Genomic DNA, 20000 nt, shown 5'->3' on the forward strand with positions numbered 1-20000 from the left:
TATAAAGAAAACATTTATTAGCATGCAGATTTTTCTAATTATGTGCGGCAGAAATTTAACAATCATTAGAATCAAACAATTAATGACATTAAGTTTTCTTAATTAGATTAGAATCAAAGAATTAAAAATATTACGTTTACTCAATATCGTTGTCTGATTCTAATCCGTGTGAGAGATACCTGTCACAAATAAATAACAGGCTTGCATACTAATCATTATAACCATGACTCCTATCCTCTGGTTTGTTATCACTCTTACATTTAAGCATATCTATTTACCCCTTTCTATAATATACAGTTCTCCACAGCCACGTAATTTCGGGTTTAGTCCCACTTATATTTCGAATCGAGACAATGATTTCTGAATGAATTTAGCAGACGGAAGCTCGTTACACACACACACACACACACACACACACACACACACACACACACACATATATATATATATATATATATATGAATATGAATATAAATATATATATATAATCAAGGTGCATGAAAGGCGTAATCCAACAGTACAAAAATTCCACCAATTGGGTACTCCAAGTTCAGTCGAAACTCGTGGATATCGTTGGCGACTTTTTCTTCCTCCGTCTTTCCCTTCTTTGGACTTTCCTATGTTTCCGACGAAGATTTCCGCTCGAAACGTCAAATTCTCTTTCTTTCCTTTCCCGACCGTCCAGTAACACAATCGTTGTTGTTTTTTTTGTCGTTTTCCTTTTTTGAACTTATATATATATATATATATATATATATATATATATATATATATATATATATATAAATAAATACACACACACACATGAATTAATGAATTAGTAATTTTAACTGCTATTTCTAAATTTTCAGTATGTTGGTGAAGCAACTTTTGCTGATCCCTATATGTTTATAATTATAATGTTTTACCGATAAAGGTTTTTTGCATACTGAACTACTTGGCAAAGTGGTTAATTATTAATTTATTAATCAATTGACAATTCCCTGCCCTATATATATATATATATATATATATATATATATATATATATATATATATATATATATCCCTTGTAATAGTAAACTTTCTCCCTTTCTTCCTTCCCTGTTCTCTCTACCGCTCTCGTTCTCTCCCTCTCTCTTATCCTCTTCCCCCTCTATCTACTGCCCATACGTGACTCGTGACTAATTTTTCCATGTTTCTGTATTTTCGTCCCGGACGCTTAACTTACCGGTAGATATTTATATCCTCTCTTGCTATTTCTCTTTCCATATTTATTCAGGATTCCCTCCGCGTGTTAACCATCACTCTGATCTGTTTTGCCGAAAGACCGTATTTATTCTGTCAATCGTTTTAAATTACATTTGTTTACTTTCGTACGCCCACTCTGTATCGTTTTGCTTGCTCGAACCCTAATTCTCCGCAAATTTTTGCGGGTGCCGCCGATATGCGAAGTTCTCAGTCTTATCATTAAAGGTGTAAAACATTTCGGTTGATAACTGATGAATAATTATATACATACATACTTAGTATCTATCTATCTATCTATCTATCTATCTATCTATCTATCTATCTATCTATCTATCTATCTGTATTGTCAAATGCCAGACTTGTTTGGCGACCTCTTGGCATCAGTCTACTGCAACTGGCAACAAAACGGGAGAATTCCCGGTTTCGTGAGCCGAGGTGCAGTGACATTGCTGAAGAAAGACCCAAACAAGGGGAATTTTATAGATAATTTCAGGCCCATCACTCTGCTCAACGCAGACTTGAAAATTTTGGCCAAAGTAATAGCCGAGAGGTTGGCGCTTGTCATCGATAAACTGGTCGACAGGGCGCAAACATGCGCCGTGCCGGGCAGAAGTATCTATGACAACCTCCACCTCATGCGCTACATCATGGACAGGGTAGTTAAGGATCCTGGCATGGGTGGGGCGCTGATCAATTTAGATCAATCCAAAGCCTTCGATAGGGTCGACCATCGATACCTAGCGGCCGTCCTCAGGGCAGCTGGCTTTGGTCCCGTCTTCCGCGGTTGGATCGCTGCCTTGTACAGCGGCATCCGATCGGTAATACGGGTAAACGGTCACCTGTCAAAACCGTTCGACATCACGCGTTCGGTCCGTCAGGGATGTCCCTTGTCGGCGCTTCTGTATGTATTGACGATTGAACCACTACTGCGGAAGCTGGCGACACTGAGGGGTATCCCACGAGAGCTGGGTTGCGGGACGAGCGTGTCTGCATATGCGGACGATGTCACCGTCATAGTGTCGAGCGAAAAGCACGTCGAGATGCTAGGCGAGACACTTAAAGAATACGAAACGGTGACAGGAGCAAAAATTAACCCGGAAAAGTCAGTGGGTTTGTTACTCGGCACCTGGAGAAGCAAGCCCATACCGTCCAACAGTGACTCCGTAGTGGGACGCTGGACGGACGGACCGGTTAAACTGCTCGGGGTCTGGTTCAGTCCGGACCTCCAAATGGATAAGAACTGGGACGAGATCACCAGTAGAGTGATCAAACTCAGCCAAACATGGGCTGAGAGAAAGTTATCTCTAAAAGGCCGGGCGGAGGTGGCTAATGTGTATATCGCATCAGTCATCGATTACCGCCTGACCGTCGTGCCTTGTCCCGATGCCACCATCACGAAACTAGAACGCATACTTTTCCGCTTTCTGTGGAAGGGTGGCGTTCCGATGGTGAGGCGATCCATTTGCTGTCAACAACCGTTACGTGGAGGACTGGGGATGCCGTGGTTAATGATGCGCAGACATGCGCTGAGACTGCGGCATCTCTGGAACTTCATTGACGACGGTGAACAGGTGTGGGCGCCGTTTGTGAGGCACGCCTTCCCGCAGCTCGTCTCACTCACCGAACTGCAAACATGGATCAGGAAGAGACCGAAACTGGGCGAATGGCACCGCGAGTGTCGCCAAGCTCTACAACAGCTCTGCCGTCCGGGATCAAACTTGTGCAACTTCCAAACGACCAATGCGTTCTATAGAGGACTAGTGGAGGGGAGGTCTGACGACACTCTCGGGGCAAACCTGGGTGTCGACGAGAAATTCTTAACCCGCCTTTTCAAGACGACGTTCGGGCCGGGGCCTATGGATAATTTCCAGAGATCCCTGGCTTGGCAATGCTATCGAGACGCACTACCAGTTCGAGAGAAGATCTACAGACACGGTTCGAAAACCACCGGACCGACCTGCCCGAGATGCGGTCAGAGCGACGAAACCGTTCTGCACGCACTCGTGCAGTGTCCAGATATTTCAGAGCTGTGGACCTTCGTCGAACGGCTGTTGTCGCGTGTGGGACGAGCCCACTTATCAGCCGAGTCTATCGTGAATATTGTTCCGCCACCTTCCTTTAAACGGGAAGGAAAAACGGTTTTTGTAACACTGATAGCTATGGCAAAAGAATGCGTGTGGTGGACGCGTTTGAAAGGTCTACAAACAAACACTTTCCTCTCTGGTCAGTCCCTCGTCAACTTTTTCAAGTACCACTTGAAAAGGAGGATGAGGATAGAGAGGAAAGTGTTGTCGAATGAAAGTTTCAATAAAAAATGGGTAAATGTGGCAAGAATGGTAAGAATGAAAGACGACACCATTTTAAGCATAGACTTGTAACAAAAAGAGACAAAAAGAGAGAAGGTACTTACTTTCATGTACCTTTAAAAAAAAAAAGCCTGAGGTGACCGTGGTCTTTTCCGTAGGCTTTTCTCTCCACGGATAAACCTAATCTGTTCCCCGTTTTTTACATCGACTGTGATACACGATCCCTATTGATCGCCCCCCCCACGTTTTTTTTTTTTTTCTTTTCTTCCCGCGATCCCTTTTGATCCAAATTATCCCCCCCCCCCCCCACAAAAAAGCTCTACTTTGTAATTTGTCCATTTTCTGTATTTAGCCCTGTGTGGCTATAATAAAAAGATATCTATCTATCCATCTATCTATCTATCTATCTATCTATCTATCCATCTATCTATCTATCTATCTATCTATCTATCTATCTATCTGTTTGTCTATCTAGTGATTAGGCGACGTTATGCCTCTATTCATCTTCCCACATGGCCTCAGACTCAGCACGGACGCCTACATCAAATGCCTGCAGGTGGTTGGACTGCCCTGGGTCAAGAGGGTGGCTGCTGGAAGAACCTATGTTTAACAACAGTACTCTGCATCGTGCCACACAAGCAGGGGAACCCAGTCATGGCTGTCAGACAATTTCTGCGACAACATCACACCTAACATCTAACCACGTAACTCCCCAGACTTACAACTCTCTTGATTATTATGTGTGGGGTGCCGTTGAGCGAGAGACTAATAAAACTCCTTTGTAACACCAAGGATTATGGCGGCATTCAGGAACTTAAACAAAAAGACTCTCCAGGAGAATTGCAGGAAATTTCGAAGTTGTCTGGAGGCCGTAGTTGAAGCCAATGGCGATTTTATTGAATAAATTTACTATGTAGTATTTCAAGACATTTTTATGTAATTTTGGTAAATATATCTGTTAAAATGAGATGTCCATGTTATTCTCATTTTTGTATAATTTAGACGACAGTTCATTCACCACACCCTGTATATATATATATATATATATATATATATATATATATAAATCACGTATATGTGTGTTACATCTATTTACGCACAGACACACGCGCGCGCATGCATACACACACACATATATGTTTATTTATATATCAATATTCATGCATATGTAGTTAAAAAAAGACGTGCATGAATGTTGTACATTCTTAATTCTGACGGCTTTGTAAACATTTCGTACATGATGTTAATCTAGGAAATTATTATGATAGAAAAATATCTACTAGCTCATAACATGTTTGGAAACCGTTACTATGAATTGCGTTCTCTTGGCAACGAAATTCCCGAAAGAAATCTCTTGAATTCAAAAGCCTGAAAGATATCTATAGAAGTCCCGACCAAAGGCCTCTGATCAAGGGATAGTTTATAAAGGTTAGCGTGAAATATCAAACGTCATCAGGCTTTAACAAACTGTTAAATTCACTGATGGCGTTGTCAATCCCACCAGAGTGATTCTTGTAAATATAAGGTCAAGGACCTTGACGTCTAAACATCAAATTCATTGAGGCGATTGTTGTTATTAAAGATGTGTTCTTGATGCTGCTACTGTTGTTGTTGTTATTACTGTTGTTGTTGTTGTTGTTATTGGTGGTGGTGATGGCGTTGGGGTTGGCATTGGTGGTGGTGATGACGACGGGTGACAACAACGACGGCGATGATGACGACGACGACGACGACGACGACGACGACGACGATGTTGATGATAGCGATAGTGATTGATGATGAGAATGATGGTGATGGTGATGGTTAGTAATGATTATGATGTGAATGTTGAAGGTCGTAATGTTGGTGATGATAATAATGGTAGGGATGGCGGTGAAGGTGAAATAGTGATGACCATGATAATTATGGCAATGATGGCGCTAGAGTGTGCAGATTCCGCGCTAATGAGCTTGTTGAACAACTTGTTATTGCTGTCAATACGCTCGTCGCTGCTGCTGCTGCTGTTGATTAAACGATGATGATGATGATGATGATGTGGAGGAGGAGGAGGGAAATGAGGAGGAAGAGGAGGAGGGAAAGGAGGAGGAATAGGAGGAGGAAGAGAAGGAGGAAGAGGAGAAGGACGAGAAGGAGGAAGAAGAGGAGGTGTAAGAGGAGGGGAGGAGGGAGGGTGTGGAATATGTGGAGGAGGATGGAGAGGAGGAGGATGGAGAGGAGGAGGATGGAGAGGAGGAGGATGGAGAGGAGGAGGATGGAGAGGAGGAGGATGGAGAGGAGGAGGAGGAGGATGGAGAGGAGGAGGATGGAGAGGAGGAGGAGGATGGAGAGGAGGAGGAGGATGGAGAGGAGGAGGAGGATGGAGAGGAGGATGGAGAGGCGGAGGAGGAGGAGGAGGAGGAGGAGGATGGAGAGGAGGAGGATGGAGAGGAGGAGGATGGAGAGGAGGAGGATGGAGAGGAGGAGGATGGAGAGGAGGAGGAGGATGGAGAGGAGGAGGAGGATGGAGAGGAGGAGGAGGATGGAGAGGAGGAGGAGGATGGAGAGGAGGATGGAGAGGCGGAGGAGGAGGAGGAGGAGGATGGAGAGGCGGAGGAGGAGCAGGATGGAGAGGCGGAGGAGGAGGGGGATGGAGAGGCGGAGGAGGAGGAGGATGGAGGATGGAGAGGCGGAGGAGGAGGAGGATGGTGAGGCGGAGGAGGAGGAGGATGGTGAGGCGGAGGAGGAGGAGGCAGAGCAGGATGAGGGGGACGATGATGACGATGAGATTACGATGCCAACGACAAAGAGGTGGACGACGACGATATTGATGGCGACGGCAATGACGACGACCTCGACGACCACGTCGAAGATGATGATAATGATGGTTTTGTGATGGCTGATGAGGATGATATTGATGATAATGATGCTAATGATGAAGAGTGTTAGAAGCAGGATGGAGATGGGGAGAAAGATGTAGCGTTAATTGCTGCGAAAGTTTCTGTTATTATTCAGGTAAACAATTTTTCATTGGCGATTTTTATGTGGATTATTATTATTATTATTATTATTATTTTCCTTCTTTCTTCAAATTTTCTTCCATTTCTCGCCGAGTGTTTTCCGTGCACCTAGGCCAGAGAAACTCGTTGTATGCAATCCCAGTTTACACACGCAAATTCACAGGTAAAACATGTATTAAAAAAAAATTTTAAAATCATGAATGGATGTTGTTTTCACAGCGATAATGCTCTTCTCAGTACATGAGTCGTTCCAGTTAGCACGATTTTTTGCACTTCCTGTAGGGATGGTAAGCCTGGTATCATTTTCAAATAGGTTTCAGCACCTTTTTTTTTATCATTCCTAGAGATCCTACAATAACTGGTATGGTAGTCGCCTTGAGATGCCACATTTTTTCAATTTCTATTAGCAAGTCTTTATATTTACTGATCTTGTCTATTATTATTATTATTATTATTATTATTATTATTATTATTATTATTATTATTATTATTATTATTATTATTATTATCATTATTATTACCATTATTATTGCCGCTGTGCTGAATATGTTGTATTGATGATGTCGATAATGATGATGTGGTTCCGAGTGTTGTCATGATATATGTATGTATATATATATATATATATATATATATATATATATATATATATATATATATATATATATATTTATATATATATATATATATATATATATATATATATATATATATATATATATATATATATATATATCAACTTTAAATAGAGCTCAATTTTGGTGAAAAAAAAAAATATTTAAGCATATATATATATATATATATATATATATATATATATATATAAAATAGTTGTATACTGCCAACTTAACGCGACAGTCCCAATAAGGGAATATACTACTGCTATTTAGCCCTAGGAAGCTGGACCGCTTCCTATCGGCCTTCACACATTTCCTGTGTCCTTATCTTTGCGAGGGAGACACAAACTCCTCCACCTAGCCTAGCCTGCATTCAGGGACATGTTTCTGAGTCTTTGCTCGTAGTATATTCCCTTATTGGGACTGTCACGTTAAGTTGGCAGTATGCAACTACTTTATCGCATCACTACTGATTAAGTCTCTCTGAGAGATTTAGAAATGTAATATTTCTAATATATATGTATATATATATAAACAATTGCAGCGTGGAAGGTGTTTATAAGCCATTTAAAATAACACACAAAATCCGTTAGATTCACTTCAACATTTTAAATTTTAATTTAAATGTTGAAGTGAATCTAACGAATTTTGTGTCTTATTGTAAATGGCTTATAAACACCTTCCACGCTGCAATTGTTTTCGTTCCAGCACACGATCTCAGATCAGGTCACTTGCTATGCAAGTACATCTCCGTAATATATATGTATATATATATATATATATATATATATATATATATATATATATATATATATATATATATATATATATATATATATATATATATATATATATACGGCATCTACTGCCACGAACGGTATTGAAGCTCTTCATTTGGCAACATATGTTGAATAGCTGAAGTGTAATCAATCGAATATAAAACAGATTATATATGAGTGCGTGTTGGGGGAAATATTTGTATGTATGTATGTATGTATGTATGCATGCATGCATGTATCTATCTATCTACTTAAAATCTTATATATATATATATATAAATGGGGTGGGTGTTATAGGCAGGTTAGCACAACTGCTATTCTGATGACGGTTATTTATGCAGAACACGAGTCCATACCTGTTCTCATATTTTCAGACAATCAAACTGTTTTTTTCTTTATCTCAGTTTAGTGATTTTTCCGATGACCGAGATTATTTCTTGTTTTGTCCTCTTTCCATTTCGATTTCACGCTAATTGCTACAAGGTATTTGCCTTATCCACTCTCGGAAGTAGAGAGAGTTTCCTCACCCCAATGTCGTATGTATGTATGTATGTATGTGAGTTCAATTCCTGACGACGCGTTGTGTCCTTGAGCAAGACACTTTATATCACGTTGCTCCAGTCTACTTAGCTGGCAAAAATGAGTTGTACCTGTATTTCAAAGGGCCGGCCTTGTCACACTCCGTGTCACGCTGAATCTCCCCGAGAACTACGTTAAGGGTACACGTGTCTGTGGATTGCTCAGTCACTTGCACGTAAATTTCACGAGCAGGCTGTTCCGTTGATCGTATCAGCTGGGACCCTCGTCGTCGTAACCGACGGAGTGCTCCTATGCATGTATGTATGTATGTATGTATGTATGTATGTATGTATGTGTATGCGTATTCTGCGCAGGTTAAGAAGCGGGGACGAGTGAAATCTTTTGAGTATAATTATATCTAAGGTTTCATCATATATTGACTATACTAAATAGTCTAATAGTAGTGTATATAACCAGGCCCGTTACTCGACAGAAATAAAAACGGGGCTTAATATACGTGAGAGTCGAAACCAGAGCTCTTTATTATCACGATAAGTGTGCTAACCGACCATACCAGCACGCTCGCCTGCTTTTTCGCGTTAACTTTTAGGAACTGTGATTTCATAGCCTCAAGTGTGCAAACATATGCGTATTCTGCCGTAAGTTAAGAAACGTTGATGGGTGAAAATTTTGTAAACTAATTAGATATTTTCACCCCATATTGACAAAAGTGGTAAGCTGTGTGGTAAGTAGCTTGCTTACCAACCACATGGTTCCGGGTTCAGTCCCACTGCGTGGCACCTTGGGCAAGTGTCTTCTACTATAGCCTCGGGCCGACCAAAGCCTTGTGAGTGGATTTGGTAGACGGAAACTGAAAGAAGCCCGTCGTATATATGTATATATATATGTGTATGTGTTTGTGTATGTTTGTGTGTCTGTGTTTGTCCCCCTAGCATTGCTTGACAACCGATGCTGGTGTGTTTATGTCCCCGTCACTTAGCGGTTCGGTAAAAAGAGACCGAAAGAATAAGTACTTGGCTTAGAAGGCTTAGATCGATTATTTAGCGGTATTTTCGTCCATCTTTAAGTTTTGGATTCAAATTCCGCTGAGGTCGATTTTACCTTTCATCCTTTCGCGTTCGATGAAGTAAGTACCAGATGAACGCTGAGGCAGGTGGTGTGGGGGGGTCGATGAAATCGACTTAGCCCTCCCATGATCTTGCTGGCCTTGTGCCAAAATTTGAAACCAATATAAAGAATAATGGTAATGGGGAAAAGTTGGTAGAATCACTACTGCGGCGGAGAAAACGCTTAGAGGTGTAACTACGGTTTTACGTGCTTTACGTTCAGAGTTCAAATACCGTTGAAATCGATTTGCCTTTCATTCTTTCGGGGTACATTTAATAAAAACCAGTTGAGCACTGGGGTCGATGTAATCGAATAACGCCCTTCCCAAAACATTCAAGTCTTGTGCCTATAGTAAAAAAGAACAAAACAATAATGGCTTCAAACTTTGGTACAACGCCAGCATGTTTCTGGGGGAGGCGTAAATCGATTACGTCGACACCAAATAAGTATCTCCTGGTACTTATTTTATTGACCCTGAAAGGATATGAAAGGAAAAGTGGACCTCGGCGGAATTTGAACACAAAACGTAAAGACAAACGAAATACCGTTAAACATTTCGCCCGGTGTGCTAACGATTCTGCCAGCGAAGCGCCTTAATGTTGCAAAGAGATATTAAAAATAGTGATTCATTAGCTAAGATGGACGGGTCATTACTTGGACCATTAATCGTGATATTTATTTTAAAACAATTTTATCACTCTCTATACACAGATTATTTGCTCTACCTCTTTGGAACTTGACATATTTAACCACTATTTGGGTGTATAAAAACGAACAAAGTACATTATAACAAAAAAAAAAAAATTGTTGCAATGGCTTATTATGGGATTCTAAGTTAAGAAAAGAAGTAGAAAGCCTGAAGTTAATTCATTATGTCACTGTGACATTAACTGACATTTTAATCCTAAATTATCTCATCAATCATCATTATTAGTAGCTTGAAATTATTTCTTCTACTTGTCGTTGTGTAAATTTGATCATCCGTATATTACCTCTGTGTGTATATGTATGTGTGTCTGTGTATGCGTGCGAGTGTGCATGTTTGTATACACATATGCATACACACACACACACACCCACACACACACACATATATATGCATGTATGTATATGTTTATATTTATATAAGTGTAGGAAATATGTGTGTGAATGTATGGGGGTGACTATAAGGCTGAGAAGAGGCAAATGCAAGGAGACAGAGAAAGCGATAGACAGACAGAGACGGAGGGAGAGATGGAGACAGAGAAAAAAAAAACAAAAAGAAAGAAAGAGAGAAAAAGAGAAAGAAAGAAAGATACAAAGAAAAAGATAATAAACAGAGAAGAAAATAACCAAAAGCACCTTTGAAGAGTTAATTAATATTCATACTATCGTGCATTACGTATTCCACTTGAGTTCAAATCCCACTGGATTCAACTATCCTTTCATTACCACAGGGTCAATAAAGTAAGTACAAAGCGTATACTGAAATCGATTCAGTCAACTAAACATGTCCAACACGAATGTGCAGCGTTGACAATATACATACGTATATATATATATATATATTACAAATAAAAGGGTAAAGGATTATTAATTTATTAATAAATTAATAATTAATAATTTTTACCAAGCCCTTCGGTATGTAAACACCATAATCGGTGAAGAACTTATTTAAAAGTTCTTATACATTTATAAACATAATTAAGGGGGTTTAGCTGCTATTTCTGAACTTCGGTATGTGGTGAAGCAACTGTTGCTAATTTTGTTTATATATATATATATATATATATATATAATGTGTGTAGGATATATGTGTATGTGAATTTATGAGGGTGAGTATATGTGTATGTGTGTGTGCGCGCGCGTGGTCAGAAAATGGTTAGGCATTCCTTATATCTTTCCTTATATCGTTACCCTCACTATATTTCGTAGTTAGTAGCTTGGTATGACAACAGGATTTGCAATTTCAGGATTTGTAATTGTCAGCCCTGATGAAACTGACCGTTAATCAGCGGCGTTCAAAATAAATAGCCTTTCATCTTTAGAGGTGTGATGAAGTACAATATTTCACTGTTATATATAGTATCGTTGAATTAAGCAATACAACTTTGTTTCACCTTAGATTTGAAGCTAGTAAAAGTAAAAAGACCACATTGCCATTTTCTTACTCTATAACATAACGATGTAAAGTTATTACTCAGGTGAATGTGTATGATATGCAAAAACGGTTTCGTCTCACGCTGGCAGCTATTTATTTCCATTACTGATATTAACGTCTCTCAAATATATTCATATCCCTATCTTTGTTTTTCATGGAATTCGTGTCTCTGCACAGGCTGTCACTAACAAATTGGCAAACCTTTTAAGACAACTGCAGCGTGGAAGGTGTTTATAGGCCATTTAAAAACACACAAAATCCGTTAGATTCACTTCAACATTTAAATTTAATTTGCCAAAATATTTTCGTCGCTTTGAGACCGCCACCTGTTCACTGACAAAATTCCATGCTGCATCTGTTCCAAGGATTTGTGAAAATGTGATGCGAGCTCATGTGTGCAATATGGGAGATAGCTCTGCATATAGATATTTGTACACGAGTAATTTTCTTCCGCTCATAGTATTACGTGTATATAATACATTTTAGATATAAATCTATCTATCTATCTATCTATCTATCTATCTATCTATCTATCTATCTATCTATCTATCTATCTATCTATCTATCTATCTATCTATCTATCTATCTATATATATATATATATATATATATATATATATATGTGTGTGTGTGTATATATATGTATATGTATACATATATATATATATGTATGTATGTAAATCTTTCTATATGAGTGCATCCGTGTTATGTGTGTGTGTGTTTGTTGTGTACGGTAACTACTTGGATTAAAAGAAGCACAGCCTTGACACTAAGCCAAATGTGAATATATACACGAACAAATGTAAGAAATTAACGGAATGAATGGAAAACAACACAAGGAAAAGTGAAAGAAAATGAAAGTTGGATCAACAATCAATCAATCACTATATATATATATATATATATATATATATATATATATATATATATATATATCAGAGTGAGAGAGAGAGAAAAGAAAACAGAAAGAGAAGAATTGATGGAAATGAGAATGAGTTGAAGAAAATTTTAAATTAGTGCCATCCAACGAAAGAAAGTAAAAAGTAAAAGTGAAGAATATCAGAAAAGAAAACAGGGTTAGAATGTCCGAATAATAAAGAAATATGTCGAAAATCAAAATTCCACTTACCCACCACCCACCAAAAGACAACATGATAGAGACATGGCAATAAGAAAGGGAAAAAATAAATAAATAAAGCAAAGGAATAAAAAAAAACTAATTAAAAGAATCTAGCAATCGCACATATAGTTCATATTTAAGGAGCGGTGTGAGAAAGCCGACTTCATGTGTCGCCTGATCAATTGTCTATAGTTGTTGCTTCTGGCTAAAAGCAAGAAATATTTGCAACTCTTTCTTATTTTGTTAATATCTTTATATTTAATTATATACTTTATTATTTATTTTTATATGTTGTCGCAGCCACATCGACAATACAGTTGTTTGTTTCGTATTGGCTTGCCATCATTTTATTTTTATTTTATTATTTTTTTTTTTTTCACCCTGGAACTTCCAATTGATTTTCCTTGCTTGTCTTTATATTTCTGCTTTCAATTATAAGATTCAGTAATAGATGAGTCCTTAGAAGGGGAAAAAAGCATAGTATCTGCTCTAAGTTTCGTCGTCATCATATACGTTAATATCTGAAGGCCTCATCAGGATCGCATACATTGTCCTCGCATATATTATCAGCATCATCATTGTTACCATCACCACGAGCCAATGAGGAAGCTTCTACGTGGTCAGTCAACCTGCTGGAAAGGGTAAACATATCTTTTACATGTCCTACACTGCAGTCTGACAAAAGAGATGGACATACCTCGTCTTTTACATCCAAACAAAATGAACACATATAATCGTAGATAAACGAATTACACATGGATGAAACATATTTGATCTTAAATCTGGTCAATCAGAAAAAGCCGAGGACTGAACAAGACTCAGACTGGCACTCCGTCGGTTACTACGAAGAGTGTTCCAGTTGATCCGATCACGGAACAACTTGCTTGGGAAATTAACATGCAAGTGGCTGAGCATTCCACAGACATGAGTACCCTTAATGTAGAACGGTACGCATGTCAGTAAGATTTAGCATGAAACAGAATGTGAGTAGGCTGGCCGTTTGAAATACTCATTTTTGTCAGCTAAGTGTACTGGAGCAAAATAAAGTATCTTGGTCAAGGACACGACGCGCTGCCAGGTATCGATCACACGGTCGTATGGTCGTTAGCCGAATACCTAAACCAATAAGCCGCCGACCAGACTATCGAATATTTTTATACATCGCTGGTCACAATGTGCTTCCTCGCATTGTTGATGCTCTTGAATGATATCACTACGCTGGCTAGGCGGACAGGCAAACATACCCCATGAACGGATCGCCAGTCCATCGCAGAGTTTCCCATCTACATCTGAGTGGACTGGAGTAACTTGAAAAGTAGCACTTGTCAGGAATCGAAACTACGATCTTACGGCCATTAGTGTAACACCCCCAACGTCCGGGTCACGCGCCTTAATCCCCCTATACCCCACATAATGAAATAGGACGAAATTCTTTTAAAACTGACCACAATTTGTATTTCATTTCTTTTTCTGAGGAAATGAATTATACTTTCAGTTTATTCAGAATATATTCTCCATCTCCGATATATTTCTATCGCCACGACAAAACAAAAAGATAATTACTCAGGTGGTATCAAAAATATTCAATGATAATGCGAGAATGATTGGGTCTATACATTTGTAAAAAATACCATATATATGTCAAGGAATGTTCCATAATCATTCAATGGAAGTTTGAATAGAAATGTGGAACAAGCATGTCTCCGGCATAGGGAGTCAACTACCGACTTCCTGTTTGTTTTCAACTTTCCCTATATACACATAATTTTATTCTTCGTTTCAGTTATTAGACTACGGATATGCATGGGACACTAAACGGTTTAGTCAATTATATGGGCCTCAATACATATTTTATTAAGTCCAATTCATATTCTTTCGTTCTCTTATTGTTCAACTGGTAGGAGACGTGGCATAAACAAACCAACACCTGTATTCAAAGTGCGGCAAGAAGAAACGAGAAGATAAACGCACACACATACACACATATATCTATACATACATTAATTCATATATATATACATGTATACACTCACACACACACGCGCGTGTGTGTGTGTGTGTGTGTGTGTGTGTGTCTAATCTATGTATATAACAGATTCCACTCAGATTTCCGTCTACCTAATTCATTCGCATGACATTTATCTGGAAGTCATTTCGCAACAAATATATCGCCAATAAGTTTGTAACCTTATAACGAAGTAAATAATCTTAATTTTTTGTTTGGCCGGTACTGAATCAGCAGAATCGGTATTACATATACAGTACTCTTTTTCTGTTTTACTCTTTTACTTGTTTCAGCCGTCTGACTGCGGCCATGCTGATGCACCACCTTTAGTCGAGCAAATCAACCCCGGGACTTATTCTTTGTAAGCCCAGTACTTATTCTATCGGTCTCTTTTGCCGAACCGCTAAGTGACGGGGACATAAACACACCAGCATCGGTTGTCAAGCAATGCTAGAGGGACAAACACAGACACACAAGCACACACAAACACACATGTATATATACATATATACGATGGGCTTCTTTCAGTTTCCGTCTACCAAATCCACTCACAAGGCTTTGGTCGGCCTGAGGCTATAGTAGAAGACACTTGCCCAAGATGCCACGCAGTGGGACTGAACCCGGAACCATGTGGTTGGTAAGCAAGCTACTTACCACACAGCCACTCCTGCGCCTATATGTAATAATTATTTTCCTCTTCCAACTTGAGTTCAGACCCTACCCAGAATGTTAAAATAAGTACCAGTCAAGTACAGGTGTCGATTAAATCATCGATAACCATTCCCGAAAATATCTAGTGGATGATTTGCTCACATGTTAGATATCAATGTAAAGGAATGGTAAGATCTATTATTTAGTCACATCTGTCTAGATTCTGCGTCCAAATATCGCCATATGATAAAATAATTAACGGCGATACGCTGAGCCAGTTCAGTAAAATAGAAAATCATGTGAGGTGATACTGGAGTGTCATCTGTCGAAGTGAGGACTAATGACTTAGGAAAGGAACTACGTTCTATCAGTAATATCATCTATATACATCATATATGTTATATCTATGCCATATTACATGATTATTATCCATGGTGGCAATGGTAACACTTCCAAAGTTATCCATTTTATGACACATGATTTCCTGTTTTCAAATACGTATAAATGTTGTATACGCCGAATTATTTTATCTATCTATCTATCTATCTATCTATCTATCTATCTATCTATCTATCTATCTATCTATACACACATGCACACTCACTTACACACACACACACACACACACACACACACACACACACACACACACACACACACACACACACACACACACACACATGAGGAACAAGAACAGTAGACATAAACAAAACGAGTTTCTTGCTGAAGGACAAGTTCAAAGACAATAACAATACCATTAAGGATTGCTTCCTTCTATAGACCTGCAGCCATTGCTTTTATTTTGCTGCTGCTGCTGCTACAACAACAACTACTACTACTACTACTACTACTACTACTACTACTACTACTACTACTACTACTACTACTACTACTACTAATGGAGAAAAGTCTTCGGATTAGAATAAGATTTTCGTTCCACTGTCACTTATAATGTTACCACAACAGCATCACTCCACCTTCCACCTTCTAGCTCCGTATAAAAGAAAAAAACATTAAGTAAAAATGCAATGAAAGATGTGAAAAGCGGCAAAAAGAAAAAAATAATGCATAGGACTCCAACTACAAGTTTTTGCTGAGTGAATTGATTGGTATTTTGTCATTGGCCCAGAAGGGGGAAGCATAGATAATGGTGTGTAGAGATGTGCCCATTGAATGTTTAAAAGATTATTCTGGAGTGACAGGACGATTAGAAAAAAATAATAATAAATGTAGGACGATGTTAAATTATGTATATTCTTCTTTTCGTTTTTAACGTTTAGTTTGTTCAATGAAATAACAGTGCAGGGAGATTTTTAAAGTAGTACGAATATATTGGCGCAGGAAGTGAATTCCGCAGCTCCTGAGTGAGTTAGTGACATATATATATATATATATATATATATATATATATATATATATATATATATATATATGTACACACACACACACAGAAGAAAGAGAGAGATAGTGAAGCAAAGAATAAGCGCCATAGTGATTATGACAGAAAGAGAGATAAAAGAGATAGGAGAGAATGATAAAAAGAGGGAGAGAGAGAGAGAGAGAGAGAGAGAGAGAGAGAGAGAGAGAGAGAGAGAGAGAAAGAGAGAGAAGGAAATGAGGAGTAAATTAAGTTAGCAATTTTTTTCCCGTTTTTTTTTCAACCCATTTCAATCTTCCGTTTGTTTTACTGTCTTTTTTTATACAAAAATCTACTTTGTTACTTGTGATTCGTTTCTTTTCATTTAACTCTTTAATTTTTATTTTATCAAATCTCTCTCTCTCTCTCTCTCTCTCTCTCTCTCTCTCTCTCTCTCTCTCTCTTTCTTTCTCCCTCTGTCTGTCTGTCTGCATCACCCTCTCTCTATCTCTATCTCTCTTCCTCATTCCCCCCTCTCTTTATCTCGCTCTGTCTTGCTTTTTCTCTTTCTCCCAATCTGACTACTTTTCCAATCCTTCTACTCTCCCCATTTTATCAATGTTTCTCTAAGATTTTTAACTTTCTCTCAACATATACACACATACATAAACCTCACACACGCACACAAAGTCACGCACACACACATACACACATAAACACAGTCTCTCTCTCTCTCTCTCTCACTTTCTTTTTCTTTCTCTACTTTCACTTTCTTCGTACTCTTCTTTCTTGTCCTCGTTACTGTTTCAATTCTTTATCTTCTTTTAACTTTCTGTCACATTCGGTTTCTCTCCCTTCTCCCCCCCCTCCTCTCTCTCATTTCCACTCTGACACTCATCGACGCTCATCATTCTTATTTGTTCTCAGATTCTTCTTTGTATCTTTTTTAAATATTTACTCACCTCTTTTAAACTGACATTTCTTCTCTCCTTCCCTCTCTTTCTCTTTCCCTCTCTCTCTCTCGTTCTCTCTTTCTGTCTCTGTGTTCCATCTCTTACTAACCTAAACTCTACACTTGTACATTTTCTCTAATTCTTCATTACCAACATTTCGTTACAAATTAAAAAGATATGAAACAAAACCAACAAAAAAGGAACAAAAAAAAAACTTCTTTCCTCACATTTCCTCTACTTAAAAACTGAACTAACACAGCAAAGCATTTTTTAAAACTCCTCTCAGCATCTCCACGATTTTAAACCATCATCACTACATGAGATGCTTGCCAGTATAATTTTCCATTGTGTATTTAAACATAGCTGTCAAAATCTCTCGCTCGCTTCCCTTGCTTATGAGCCGTATCTCAAAGATATATTTTTTTATACCAGAAATAGTGAATAATAAGGTCGTTAATTACAGGTTTCCAGCAGGAAAATCAATGAATAACTGCATTTCTGATAGCCAGAATTACAAGCGTGTGCCTGAAAGTTGATATGATATAGTATGTCTGAAAGGTCTTCGTTCGTAGAACAGCAGAATTTCGGTTTACTCACTGATGTAAACATCGTTTATCGATATGCATTGGCAAATACACACACTCACACACATACACACACGTGCGCGCGCGCGTGGGTGTGTATCAATGACTGTGTAATCTAGAAGTCGTTGCAGGCCCAAACACATTGCACACCATCTTGGGGAAACGTCTTCTACCAAAGTCTTGTAAATGAAATCTGACAGACGGAAACTGCATTGAAACATTGACTCTACCGTTCTGCAACTGTTTCCACCCTCTATTTCTCTCCTACCAGCACTCCTTTACGAACATGGCAACTACCAAATCCTTTAATATACACTTTGAGCCAGACGCACAAGTTCTGAATTTGGATGTTGGGTAGTCGATTACATAGACCCAGTGCTTAACTGGTACATATCTCATCGACGCCGGAAAGATGAAATGCGAAGTCGACCTCGGTGGAATTTGAATTCAGAACGTAAAGACGGACGAAATGCCACTAAGCATTTTGCTTGGCCTCTTAAATCCTGTAATATCATATGACAGCAAGTTTAGCTCGTACTTCAAACTTCTCTTGAAGTGATATTACATGCAAGTGGAGTTTTACAATAGAACTATCCAGTCCAATAGAACTATCCAGTTCAATAGAACTATCCAGTCCAATAGAACTATCCAGTCCAATAGAACTATCCAGTCCAATAGAACTATCCAGTCCAATAGAACTATCCAGTCCAATAGAACTATCCAGTCCAATAGAACTATCCAGTCCAATAGAACTATCCAGTCCACCAAGTGGTTGGTGGGAGACCAAACAGCCACACACATAGGAATCTACCAACTGCTCTAGTTAATGATATTTCACGTACTTAGTGAGAAATTAAGCACGCTGACAAAATGTTGCGTTGCTGAACACGGCATCTTAAATAACCCTGTTAAAGTAAAATTCTCAACAATAGTTAAGCCCTGTTTCATTTTGGCCTCAGCTACAATAACCCCCTTGATATCATTGAGGGGTAATACGTGGATACAGTTAAGGTTCATAATTACTGTTAGCCTAATCGCTCTTGATCCAACCAAACTCGTATTATGCATTGACAGCAATAGATTTTTTTTTCTTTGTTGCTTGGTGTATGTACTAATAACTGCGGGAATAATTTGTTCAACTTCAGCGGGAGAGTTTTTGACACTATGTTTGTGGTATCACACAAATAAAATGTTTACAGTGGTGAGATTAATGAATGTTCTCTGATATTCACTCCTCCTCTGAGCAGCATCTTAGTTCTCTTAGTACATACATACATACATACATACATAAATACATACATACATAAATACATACATACATATGCATCTAGACATGAAAATATATACATAAAAAGGCATCCATTAAACAAACATATAAATCTGGGCATACACTAACACCAAATACTGCACACACACACACACATATGCACAAATACCTAGATGATGTTGATAAAAGTTCCAATGAAGGAGCCTTGAATCTATGTTAGAGTCCGGCTCTTTCTCTATTGAAACTGATTGATAACATACATACATACATACATACATACATACATACTAACAAGTTTGTCTATGCTTATATGTATATACGTAGAGACAATAATTTTGGGTATTTGTC

The 20000-nt window shown here is 38.5% G+C and overlaps 1 protein-coding gene and 1 long non-coding RNA gene across 2 annotated transcripts in view; one reads left to right on the forward strand and one right to left on the reverse strand.

Annotated features, from left to right (window-relative positions):
- The window catches only part of LOC128248391 (uncharacterized), a 61136-nt gene extending 56543 nt beyond the window's left edge, over nucleotides 1-4593 (forward strand). The window contains exon 3 of the long non-coding RNA XR_008264633.2: nucleotides 4012-4593. This is a non-coding gene — a long non-coding RNA (uncharacterized LOC128248391). The remainder of the gene's footprint in view (nucleotides 1-4011) is intronic.
- LOC106874518 (nucleolar protein 4) overlaps nucleotides 1-20000 on the reverse strand; it is a 1458602-nt gene that overhangs the window by 564812 nt on the left and 873790 nt on the right.

Source organism: Octopus bimaculoides, chromosome 7, assembly GCF_046866305.1.
Source record: "Octopus bimaculoides isolate indiv1 chromosome 7, ASM4686630v1, whole genome shotgun sequence".
In the NCBI taxonomy this organism is placed as follows: domain Eukaryota; kingdom Metazoa; phylum Mollusca; class Cephalopoda; order Octopoda; family Octopodidae; genus Octopus; species Octopus bimaculoides.